This window comes from Zootoca vivipara, chromosome Z (assembly GCF_963506605.1).
Source record: "Zootoca vivipara chromosome Z, rZooViv1.1, whole genome shotgun sequence".
Classification (NCBI taxonomy): domain Eukaryota; kingdom Metazoa; phylum Chordata; class Lepidosauria; order Squamata; family Lacertidae; genus Zootoca; species Zootoca vivipara.
The window spans coordinates 17,341,901-17,355,085 of NC_083294.1; the positions used below are offsets into that span (position 1 = coordinate 17,341,901).

A 13,185-nucleotide genomic window follows, 5' to 3' on the forward strand; every position below is an offset into this window, starting at 1 on the left:
TTCCCAGTGCAAGTAGGAAGTGCTTCATAGGCCCCACCTGCACATTTAAAGTATGATCCTGCTTTAAAGAGTCATGGCTTCTCTCAAAGAACCCTGGGAACTGTAGCTTGTTTAAGATGCAACAAGTTGTACTTCCCTCCCAGAGCTTCAACTCCCACACAGTTCCCCATGAAGAGAGATTGATTGCTAAGACATTCTGTGAATATTGTAGCTCTGTGAGAGGAATATTTTTTTGGGGGGCTCCTAATAGCACCCTGAACAAACTACAACTCCTAGGATTCTTTAGAGGAAGCCACAAAAGTGATGTTATGCAGGTGCAAATGTATAGCTGGGGCCTTAGTCAGAAAAGCCAACCTCTAAACTCACCCCCCTCAGTTTGAGAATTAGCTTCGAATCCTGATTTAATCTGGTGGGCCCAGCCAGTTCACAAGAGACATTTCCCCTTCCTAACCAGTTTTCACAACCCCACTTCCCTGCTTTTCCTTCTTCTTGGGCCCAATAAGATCGTAACTTCCATTGTTGCTAACCAAGGTATTTGGTTCAACGAGGCCTTTTTGTATAGCTTTCGCTCCTCAACTTTCTGTGTTCCTTCCTGGTAAAAACAAACAAGCCTCAAATTGAACAGACAGGCAGTTTTAAAAATGAATGAATCGGAATTAGTTTGAGGGAGGGAGGCTGTGGAGCTGGGTAGCCTTATGGTCCCTGGGAAACTTCTTTCTTTGCAGACAGATTCCCCCTCCTGAATTCATGCTTTCTCTTGTCCCGTGATGGACCTTTTGATTTCTGTGTCAGATTGGCAGTGGGCTTATCCATCCGAAGGCGGGAATAGGGACTCCCCCCGCTTTGAGAAAAGGCCAGAATGAAATGGACTGTGAGGCTTTTTTTTAGGGGTGGGAGTGTGTGCGATGTGTGGGGGTGCGTGTGCGTGGCATCTGTCCCTGGGGTGGCAGATGGTGAGCTGGAGGCTGTGAAAGAAAAACGGTGAACCTCTTGAATTGATCGCAGGTTAAAGGTCAGCAAAACATCTGCCTGGGGTTGTGTTAGGAGGCAGCATTTCTATACACGGAGAGTGTAGGGGAGACAAAACCTGTTGCTGGTAGAAAGGCAGAAAAGCCCCGAAAAACAGTGGAAATATTGAAATAAGAGAACAAAAGGCAGTGGGGTGTGTGTGTGTGTGTGTGTGTGTGTGTGTGTGTGTGTGTGTCAAACAGGCTCTAAACTGCCAGAGGACTGTCTGTTCTGTTTCAGTTTTAATTCAGGAAAAGGATTGGGATTCGCTATTATGAGTTTCCCTAGAGGTCAAGCAGGCTAGTTGCCCAAAGGGGTAGCTGGCATTTTCACTTATAAAACTATGTGCAGCACAAAGCTGGAGCTGGGGAAAGATTTCCCCCCTCTCCTAAACCTAGAATTTATGGGCATCCAACAAAGCTGGATGTTGGAAGATTCAGGACATGTAAAAGAATGTCCTTCATCATATAGTGCATAGTTAAACTATAGAACTCATTTGTGCATTTTGGATGGCTTTAAAAGAAGATTAGGCAAATTCATGGAGAGGATAAGCCCACCGATGGCCACTAGCCATGATGGCCATGCTCTTGTGCTCAGGAATGGCTTAGGGAGCTGGGTATGTTTCGCCTGGAGAAGAGATAGCCATGTTCAAATATATAAAAGGATGTCATATAGAGGAGGGAGAAAGGTTGTTTTCTGCTGCTCCGGAGAAGCTGACACGGAGCAATGGATTCAAACTACAAGAAAGAAGATTCCGCCTAAACATTAGGAAGAACTTCCTGACAGTAAGAGCTGTTCGGCAGTGGAATTTGCTACCAAGGAGTGTGGTGGAGTTTCCTTCTTTGGAGGTCTTTAAGCAGAGGCTTGACAGGCATATGTCAAGAATGCTTTGATGGTGTTTCCTGCTTGGCAGGGGGTTGGACTGGATGGCCCTCGTGGTCTCTTCCAACTCTATGATTCTATGATTCTAGGTGCTGCTTTTGGGTTTCCCTTTGGGGCATTTGGTCAGCCACTGTGAGAACAGGATGCTGGACTAGATGGACCAGATGGCCCTCGTGGTCTCTTCCAACTCTATGATTCTATGATTCTATGACCATTGGAGGGATCCAACAGGTCTCTTTTTCAAAATGAATTTTACAGGAGAATTTGTGAGAAATGCTGTTGCCTCTTACTCGCACTGCACATTTTGGTGAAGTGCAGCAGGCACCAGCTAAGATCTCCCTCGTTTCCAACAAACGCCACCTAAGAAAAGCAGAGAGCCAGTTCCAGGAGGCACCCAGTTTGTTACAGCAGAAATGTTTGAGAATCTTGTGGCATTTTGAAAGACGTAACACATATATTTGTAGAATCATGGAATTGTAGACCTGGAACCCCCTGTGATGCAGGAATCTTAGCTAAAGCATCCATGACAGATGGCCATCAAACCTCTGCTTAAAAACCTTCAATGAAGGAGAGTCCACCACTTGAAGCCATTGAGAGTCCTACCCTCCAGAGCAGTAGAAAACAAGCTTGTTCCGTCTTCCTTGTAACAGCCCTTTATATATCTGAAGACGGCTACCTGGTCTTCTCTTAGTCTCCTCTTTTCCAGGCTACACATACCCATACCCATCTCCTTCAACCATTCCTCATAAGACTTGGTTTCCAGATCCTTGATCATCTTGGTTACCCTCCTCTGCACATGTTCCAACCTGTCAACATCTTCCTTAAATTGTAGTGCCCAGAATTCAGACACTGGTGTGGTCTGACCATAGCAGAATAAAGCGGCGGGACTATTACTTCCCTTGGTCTATTCTTCAGTTGATGCAGCCTAGAATAGCATTAGCTTATTTTGCTGCTGCATCACACTGTTGAGCTTGTGGTCCACTAAGAACCCCTAGATCCTTTTCATATGCACTGCTAGTAGAGTGCACTTTCCTGGGCCAGAGCCCATGTCATCAAATGCATGAAGAACTGTCCACATAGGTACAGTGTGTGTGTGTGTGTGTGTGTGTGTGTGTGTGTGTGTGTGTGTTGTTTTCTCCTGCTCTGGAGGGTAGAACCCAAACCAATGGATAAAAGTTACAAGAAAGGAGATTCCAGCTAAACATCAGGAAGAACTTTCTGACAATAAGTGGAACAGATATTCCCTCAGAAGGTAGTGGATTATCCCGTTTCCTTGGAGGTTTTTAAGCAGAGGTTGGATGGCCATCCGTCATAGATGCTTTAGTTCGGATACCTGCATTGCAGGGGGTTGGACTAAATGACCTTTGGGATCTCTTTCAACTCTGCAGTTGTGTGATTCCTTTCGACTGGAAGCACCACCAAGCAGATCAATGAATGTGTGCACCTATACACACGCTTTTGCCAAATTGCACTGCTGCGCTCAGAAAAATCAGAGCCTCCTCTGCCAACATGACCAAGGCAACTCTTCTTCGAGTGCCCAACACCGCTGCCTATAGCCTGCACTACAAACTGTGATCTGTTAGCAGAAATTATACACCGAGCTCACTGCACCCAGAGGCAGTTTTCAAAAGAAAAGAAGCCCAAAATTTGGTGAACAGATTAGATTAAGCACCTGCATTTATGGGTAGTTTTGTTGTGGTAGTTCCAAGATTGTGCTTTTGAAAGAAATATCTTGTCAGCAAAGCCCTGCATGGGAAGCTGACAGGTGGCTGCTGTGGCATTCTTAGGTTAAGTGTCATGTCCTGATGTGATAGGAGGTAATGGAAGGGCCCCGGAGCCACAAAGAGCTTTGACAGGATGCGACAGTTTGCCTCTGTGCTCTGCAGACCACCAGAGAGCCTTCTTCAGCATCGTTTGGAATTCTGAGAATTGAAGCACCTTCTTCCCACTCAGGTTTCCAAGCTTTTATTTGCAGCTATCAGGACCACAGAGAGCAGAGCTTGTCTTTATAGACACACAACACACACGCACACTCTAGGAATGGTGGGTCAATGCAACGGTCTAGTTTCCAACGGAAGATCTTCACGAGGGCAGATAGATATGCCATGAGCTTATCTGGTGCTTATCTGCAGCAGATCTTGAATACACGGCAGGGTTAAGAGCCAACCTCTCCAGCAGATAAGCTTTATCGCAGGGACACAGGTTGGGAGATGCTCAGTCAGACGACCAAATGGAGTCAAGTACAATTACTCTGGACCAGGGGTCAGCAACCTAAGGCCCATGGGCTGTCCCCGAAGTGAGCTGCCTGCTCGCGCACTATGCTAAACTGTCGCAGCATGGCACGGGGACTCACTTCCGTGGCGCCGGAAATTGCGTCTGCGCATGCACAGACGCTGAAAATCGTGGGTGCGCTCGCTCATGCGCAAGCATAAGCCAGTCCACGGAGGGATTTCTGTGGGACTGATCTGGCCCAGGCAAGATAAACCTTGCTGACCCCTGCTCTGGACCTTTGAGGGTGTCTGAAAGCTTGCCTGGTCCACCCAGAGACCTAGCTACTGTCTGCCTCCTCCTGTCTGTGGAGAGATTCAATGCATTTTAATTTAAATGTCTATATGGGACAAATTTCATTCAGTAGATCCAGGTGTTAATTGTTTTCGTTTTAAGCCAAACCGCATTACATTCCAGTAGGGAATGAGGGAGGGGAAAGAATAATAGTACTGTTGAGTTGGATGATACCACAAGGGTCATCTAGTCCAACCCCCTGCAATGCAGAAATATTTTTCCCCAGTTTGGGGCTCGACCCCATGACACTGAGATTAAGAGTCTCATGCTCTACCAACTGAGCTATCGTCCTACTGTATTTCTTTCTTTGCATAATGTACTTATATCGAACATTTCTCCCTATTTGGCATTCAAGACAGCTTCCAACATTTTAGAAGTGTCATCATAATAAATACAAAGCAATAAAAATAAACTAGGTAAGAACAATAATTAAAACACATAAATTAAAACACATTTAAAACCAGCATTCAAATATGGTTTGACCTGATGGCAGCCCAATACAGTAATACCTCGGTATAAGTACACCATTGGTTCCGGAAGTCTGTACTTAACCTGAAGCGTACTTAACCTGAAGCGAACTTTCCCATTGAAAGTAATGGAAAGTGGATTAATCTGTTCCAGACGGGTCCGCAGAGTACTCAACCTGAAGCTTACTTAACCCAAGGTATGAGTGTAATTGGTTCTGGAAGTCCGTACTTAACCTGAAGCGTACTTAACCCTAAGTGAACTTTCCCATTGAAAGTAATGGAAAGTGTATTAATCTGTTCCAGACGGGTCCGCGGAGTACTTAAACTTAAAGTACTCAAACCGAAGTGTACTTAAATGGAGGTATGACTACAGAAAATGGGGAAGAAACAAGTGATTTTTAAAAAAGTGTGTGGATGGGAAAGTAGTTTATTAACCATCATAAATAAGAGAATATAATATCATAAAATTAAAGCTGCTGGATTGTAATTGTTGCTAGTCATACTTGCAGTATAGAGGGTAGCTTTGCAAGCGTTTATTGTTTTTTTAATGATTGTTGCTAAGAGAGTCTTTGTCCCCTGGATTCTTAGTCTGGCTAAACCCAAACTACTTGGATTTTGCAAGGATTTGCACCTCCAATGATGTCTACAGTATTACTATTACTATTATTATGATTTATTGAATTTATATACCACCCTATACCTGGAGGGCTCAGGACAGTTTACAGAACAAGATCAAAATATATAAAACCAGAAAATATTTAATATTTAATAACCCCTCCACCAAAAACCCCCCCACCTTTTAAAAAGGCATAGGATGTCAAACAAATCAACCAAAGGCCTGGTTTAAAAAGATCATTTTTGCCTGGTGCCTAAAGGTGTATAATGAAGGCACCAGGTGAACTTCCCTGGGAGAGCTTTCCACAGATGGGGAGCCACTGCAGAGAAGGCCCAGTCTCGTGTTGCCACCCTCTGCGACTCCCGGGGAGGAAGCACACAAAGAAGAGGATCCCAGGGTCCAGGTAAATTCATATGGAAAGAGGCGGTCCTTGAGGTATTGCAGTCCTGAGCCGTCAAAACCAGCACTTTGAATTGGGCCCGGAAACAAATTGATAGCCAGTGCTGTTGGACCAGGATCTGTGTAATATTATATGCTCAAACCGTCGTGCTCCAGTGAGCAACCTGGCTGGTGAATTCTGCACTAGCTGAAGTTTCTGAACCATCTTCAGAGGTAACCCTGCGTATAATGCATTGCGTAACCTAACCTTGAGGTTACCAGAGCATATACAACAGTAGTTAGAATATCCCTGTGCAGATAGGGGCGTAGCTGGGCCACCAACCTAAGCTGATGGAAGGCACTCTGGGCCACTGAGGCCACTTGAGCCTTGCACCACAGCAAAGGATCCAGGAGTACCCCCAAGCTGCATATTCGGCTCCTTCAGGGGAAGTGTATAACCCCATCAAGAGCAGGCGATCTCCCACCCATCTGGTCTAGGGAACCACCCACTAACAGTGCCTCAATCTTATCTGGATTGAGTTTCAGTCTGTTGGCTCTCATCCAGTCCATTACCGAGGCAAAGTATTTTTTTTTCATTGTTATTTGTAAAGACATGAGAGCATTTCCTGCAAGTGGCTCACAAATATGAGGCAATTTTCCTTACTAGTAAAGTTCGTGGGAAATGTAGAAGAGCAAAATCACTCCCAGACGTTGCGCACAGCATGATTTGCGAGCCCTGCTGGCTGGCATGGTGCTGCACAGGCAACATCTGTGGAACCGAGCCGGTCCGGAGAGGGACCGTCAAGTGTCCACAGTAAGATAGTATCAGCCAAAAAGTCGTTTAAGCAATGTGACAAGCTTTTGAGACTTCCAGAACTCTTTATCAGGCAGCCAGCATTTGTATAAGGAAGAGCCTGGCTGCTGGATCAGGCCAGTTGCCCATGTAATCCAGCATCCTGTTCTCACAGGGGCAACCAGATACCCATTATGGGAAGCCCACAAGCAGGACCTGAGAACAAGAGCAACACTCTCCCCTCCTGCAGTTTGCTGCAACTGGTATTCAGAGGCGTACTGCCTCCAACAGTGGAGGAGAAACCTAAGAGGGTTCCGGTTGGCTTAGGCCCATGGCCCACCTCGTCCAGCGTCCTCCTCTCGTGGTGGCCAACCAGATTCCAGAGAAATGTGCAAGCAGGGCCTGAGCATGCTGAGCCCAAAAGCACTCTCCCTCCTGTTGTCCCCAGCAATTTCTATTCAAAAGCATTGTTGCCGCTGACCATGGGAGCACAGTATGGCTAATAGTCGTTGCTAGCCTTATTCTCCTCCATGAGTCTCTTTAAATCCATCCAAGCTGGTGCCCTTCACTGCCTCCTGCGGGAGGGAGTTCCATAGTTCAGATGTTCGCTGCATGAACTTATGCAAGCAGGAGTTCAGGGGAAGTTGGGACCTTCAACTGTTTATGTGACTTCTTTTGGTTGGCCCCAATGCAGCCAGATACCCAGCTGTGGGCTGCTGAAATAAGGAAGTTTGCTACTTCCCTCTTCCCTTAAACAACTCACAAACATCTCACACTTCACACACCCTTTAATGCCAGCGCCATGCATTTGGGATGCTTTGCTTCTCCAATCTGAGCTTTTGAGAAGGAAGAGAGGGAGCCGCCGCGGGAAGTGCCAGAGGGTTCAGCCGCTGGTAGCCACACATGCAGCAGCAACTCTGCAGCCGCCATCCTCGGGATGCCTCCATTGCTCCCCTGTGCCTCCATCTCGCTGGCGCCTTTCCCGTCAGCAGCGCCAAAGCAGGCAGCTGAATTCCCTAACAGAGCAGTGTGTGTGTGTGTGTGTGTGTGTGTGTGTGTGCGTGCCCCCAGCCCCCTGCAGTTCCCCCTTCCCTGCAGCATTCGGTCCTCTGGAACAGCACATTGGCTGGCGAGCGGGAGAGCAGCTGCTCTGACCCTCTAATTAACATGCGCACCTGCTCCTGGCACCCTTTTGTCTGCCCAGCAGATGCCCTGCTTTCCTTTTTTTCCTCCCCCCCTCCCCTTCTTCCCCTCCTCCTTCTCTTTCTGTTATGCCCACTTTTCACTGGGCCTGGCTCATGCCATCTCATTAACTTGAAATGTCCTCGGATTCTCACAAACACAAGGACCCCAAACAATGGGAGCTTGGGAGCTTGTGTGGAGCTGGAGGAGGAATGGATGGCTGCCGGCTGCCTCCTTCCTTTGCTCTCTCCATTTGCATGAAGGACATTTGGGGGTTTGGTTTCCTTGCTCCCTCTGGATCAGCTGGTTCTGCTGACCTACTTCCTGCCTTGCTGTTTTTGCTCCCCCCCCCGGTGTTTTTATTGATATCATCTGGACACATTTTGGCCTCCCAGGTCTTCAAAGTGTTGAATTGAATGTGGACCACCCAAAGCCGAGCAGTTTTTGAAGCCCCATAATAGCAGCAGTGCAAGGACACAGGGGGAGCTGCGCTTGTGTCAAGTCAAACCATCGTTATTTCAGCTCAGTCCTTCCAACACTGACCGGCAGCAGTATCTCTCAGGGGCCGTTTCAGGCAACGAGACTTTCGCAACCCTCCCTGGAGATGCTGCAAGGGGTTGAGCCTGTGGGGCCTTGAGCAATCTTAGGTTGCAAATGACCAGCATGGTTTTCTGGGTGGGTAGAGGAGGTTTTAGTGGGTGAGGGGCATCTGTTGCCCTCCAGGTGTTGCTGGGTGATGACTCCATCACTCCTGGCCATAGACTACACTGGCTGTGGGGCTAAATTGGTGGGTACCAGTTTTTGCCTGAAATGCCTCCAGCACCCCACACGGTGATTTGTGGGTGGCAGCGGGGAAAGTTCTTGGCACTCACCCTGCAGCTGCCCTAGGAGAATGGGCTGTGCCTCAAAAGGCTGCCCTTCCATGTTGTGCCACTTTTGCTACATCCCATCCCCCTGTGTAACGTGCTGCTTATTCTCCATGAATGCAAGAGCAGGCTGGGGCTGGAGCCAGCTGCAGTCCTCTTTGTGCAGGATGGCAGAGTCGTGGCAAAGTTAGATTTGGGGTGTGTGTGCAGGGAGTTGAGAACGGTGAGGAGAAGGAGAGAGGGAACTTTCCCTCCCTCTCTCTTTCCAGAATCCAGACACAGGGCGCTTCTTAATAATAATCGCCATCATTGTAATCAAAGGGATATTCCCAAGACAGCCCCTGTCAACACCTGGCTAGCACAAACCCACCTGTCTCCTGGCCCTTTGTTCGGGCATCTGTGGCACAGGATGGGCCTTCATTTGCCGCCTTTGAACTCTTTGGGTTGTTCATGTAACCAGCCTTGCGGAAAAAAAGGAAAAGAAAGAGGGGAATTATGGTACACAGGACACCTTTTCTATTTACTCCCTACCATACAGGCAGAGTTTCACTTGGAAAGGGCCAAGTTCAGCCTCTGAACCAGAATTGGCTTCTATGTCCTGAATCCGGTGGATTTATTTATTATCTTTTTATTGCATTTTTAACCCACCTTCTTCCCTTCAAGGGGCTCAAGCTGGTGTATGTGGGTCTCCTCCTCCATATTTTATCTTCACAACAGTCCTGAGAGGCCTGGCCCTCCTCTCCATCTTCTTCAGTTGCAGGGTGTTAGGCTAAAGTTGAGAGAGGAGCCCATAGTCTTCCTGCCATGTTGTCCATTGCACTCTTGGGGCAAGAGAGCCATCTATGACAGCCCTGTAGTGTAGTTCTGTTATGCCAGCATTGCAGGTAGGAATGCTGTGTTTCTAAGAGAGTTGCTCAGAACAGCCCAGCAGTGTAGTCCATCACCCAGGCCAGAGGCAGGAATATTAAATTGCCCCACTCAGACCAAACCAAGCACTTGAATTGCTTGGAGAGGCCTCGTACTGGTGGTGATGGTAGTTGTTTAATTCAATTTATACCCCGTCCTTCCTCCCCAGGGAGCCCAGGGTGGCAAACAGATAAACCATTTAAAACCAAAGCAAAATTATTCTAAAAACAACTTCAGTTAAAAAAATACCCTTCCATCCTATTAGCATGAGGCTTCCTGGAGCAGCTGTCTTCTGCCTCCTAATGGCTGGGGTAAGCAGGAATGTTTTCAATTTCTTCCTGAAAAGCTTATAATGATGGAGACAGCTGCATCCCACTAGGGCAGGCATTCTGCAGCTGGGGAGCCATCGCTGAAAAGGCCCAGTCACAGGTCAGCACCAACTAAGCAGCTCCCAACAAGCCCTCACTAGACAATTGCAGGGTCCGAGGTGGTTGGTACTTGAGAAGGTGCTTGCATACAGACTGGTTGCTCTTTTTAAATAACGTTTAGAACTTATTTTTTTTTTTTGCACATGATGTAATGCCCACATTAGAGATGGGGACTCTGGAGTATTTCTCCATCCTCTCAGTCACACCAGGGATAACGCTGCAATGGTTATATTGCAGGGCTGTGCTCGACTCTCCAGAATTCCAGCCCACATCACCACTGAAGCCCTCTGCAGGAAAAGAAACTGCCACCTTTTTGTTAGGCTATCCTTAAAATACCTTCCTTTCTCCAAAGCACTGAAACTTTGGGCCACAAGAAAGATAAGGGGTGCACAGGATTTTTCTACTGAAAGACTTTCTCCTGGTTTAAAAGAATGATAGTAGCTTTCTGGAATCTCAGAGCATCTTTTCCATGGAATATTCACATCTGCAAATCTGCCTCTTCCTCCGGCCCATATGTGTTTGTGTCACATGCTGCCTTGTTTTGTTTAGGGTCTCTCTCTTTTATTAACGAGCTGGCCCTTTTGGCTTCTGGTAACAGATGGCTCTGCCAGTGACCACTTGATGGATGGGTGTGTTTGCTGCTAGGATGTCTCTATTTTTTTTGAAGGAAGGAGAGAAAATAAAAATGGAAGCGCCCTCACACTGAGATAATCTGGCATATGTTGCATTTAGGGGGGAGCCTTGTTTCCTGCCCTTTTAGCTGTAGGTAACAACTTTTGGAAGGGAGCTTATAGTTGAAGGCAGCAGCGAAGCAGTTGTCTCGAGGGTTGTGCACCCAATAGGGATGGGGGCATTAGTAAGGGTGCTACCGGTACTTTACCTGTTGACAAGCGCAGAGTGGGCCCCTCGCTCTTTGACTTCTATTGCATAAGAACGTAAGAACAGCCTGCTGGATCAGGACAATGGCCCATCTAGTCCAGCAGCAAAAGAGGGTGTGATTTCTTAGGGATGGCTCTTTGATCTTTGGAGCTGCCTCTTTGAAGGCTGGGAGATTTATAGCTCCCTCGGTGGCTCTGGGAGGAGTTGGGGCAGGTGGTTCATGGGCATTGGGGGGTGGGAGTGTGTAGCCAGGGTGTGAAAGGGGTGCCTAAGGTGCATGTGAAAAAAGGGTTCCCATGGGCTGTGGAAGGCTTGGACAGATGATGGATTGCTTGTGATTCTCCAGCTCAGGTCTTTGCAGGAGCTGGGTAGTTTGTGATTTAAAAACCCAGGGGATTGAGTTTCACTTCAGTGGGAAGCCTGCCTTTATCTTGTGCAGTGACCCCTGTCTCTTGTCATAACATCAGAACCCAGGAGTCATTCAGTGGAATTGATTTGCAGCAAGTCTGGGGGCAAGTGCAAATTGTGAGATGGCTGCTTTCCGCAGGACATAAGGGCCACTAGTTGTTAAAAGTGGGCTGGACAAAATTCAAGGAGGGGGACACATTTATTCACAGCTATGAGCTATGATAGCTCAGTGGAACCTCTGCATTCCAAGGCAGTCTACCTCCAAGGATCAGTTACTGGGCCGGTGGGAAGCAAAGAAGCCTGTTGAGTTTCTGCCCTGTCTGAGGACTCCCTAGAAGCATCTGTCTAGCCACTGTGGGAGATGAGAAGCAGTGGGCTTTTAATGGAATCTGGCAGGACTGTTAAACATTTACAGCCTTGAGGCTCTGCCTGCCTTCTTTCATCTTATTGTGTCCCCAGTAACAGTTTATTCAGCTGTTTTTAAATGTGTTGCTTCGCACCTAGAACCTTTTGAATGGGATGGGCTATAAATCCAAGAGAAACCCACAAATGTGTGACAAGAGGTAACAAAAAGCCTGTTGTGGCCTTGTGGAATAAACAGGTTACCTGTCCTGTCCTGAAAATGAGAGGGCATTTTTTTCAGGTGGCAGGGGTCAATTGCAGACATGGGCTGCAGGAAGTGATAGTTTGGGGGCACAACCCCTTCATGCTATACATGCGGAATGCTGGGATGGGCTGAATCAGCCCCACCAACCAGTTGCCCTGAGCATTGTATGGATTGCTGAGGTACCTAAAACATGTTGGGAAAAGTCTCGTGGAAGATCTCCTACTATCAGTTGAGTATCCATTGCTAGATCCTGCATATGGCCAAAGGGACCCCCCAGCACCCTATCCTCACAGTGGATGTCCAAATGCCCATTACGGGAAACCCACAGGAACCTTTCCCACTCGTGATTCCCAACAACTGGTATTCAGAGCTAGACTGCCCCTGGGGATGGAGGTTCTGCTCTTATGGTAGACCTCCACATGGAGAGCCCTTCTAGATTGGACCAAAGGGAGCATCCAACCTTCATGTTGGTTAACCAGGTGCCCCAATGGGAAGCAGTGTTAGATATATAAGTTAGGCGCCAATGGTCACCTTTAAACCTAGGTTGTGGTCACTACAGTGGAGTGTCTTATTTGTCAGAGAGTTGGACTAGATGTCCCTCGGGGTCCCTTCCAACACTACAACTCTACGATTCTATGATCTCAGCTACATTGCTTGACTATAGCTTGCTCTACAACAATCCCTTTGTCCCAGTATACAAGAAGGAGAAACACAACACAGCGGAAATGGTATTAACTATGGACTAAGGCAAAGGTTTGGACTAAGGCAAATTGTGGTTGCCAACCTTGCACCCAGAAATCTCCACATAAAGGTAGTTGCAATTGGACCTGCGCCAGTAGCAAAATGCACCTCGGGAATTTCGAATACTGATGTGTTCTGAGTGCAACTGCAGTCTCCTCTCCTGTACTTGACATTCATTTTTTAATATTTTATATTGGTTTTATACATAAACAACAGATATTAAAAGAATAATGCATAAAAATACATAAGAAAAAGACATAAAGCACACCAAAAAATACAACAAACATGAAAGTAGAAATACATTAAAACAAATATCCAAATACTCATTTTAACTTTCTTTTACCTTTCCAACCATTGTTTCTTGCACTTCCCCAGATCCCTCCTAACTGATTTCCCATTCAATTCCTCTTTAGCAGTTTCTTACTCATTACTTCAAATGTTAATCACTGCCTGTAGTTGGCA

The 13,185-nt window shown here is 47.0% G+C and overlaps 1 protein-coding gene across 1 annotated transcript in view; it reads left to right on the forward strand.

Annotated features, from left to right (window-relative positions):
- Positions 1 to 13,185, forward strand: part of NOTCH1 (notch receptor 1) — an 87,339-nt gene that overhangs the window by 21,520 nt on the left and 52,634 nt on the right. The window lies entirely within an intron of this gene.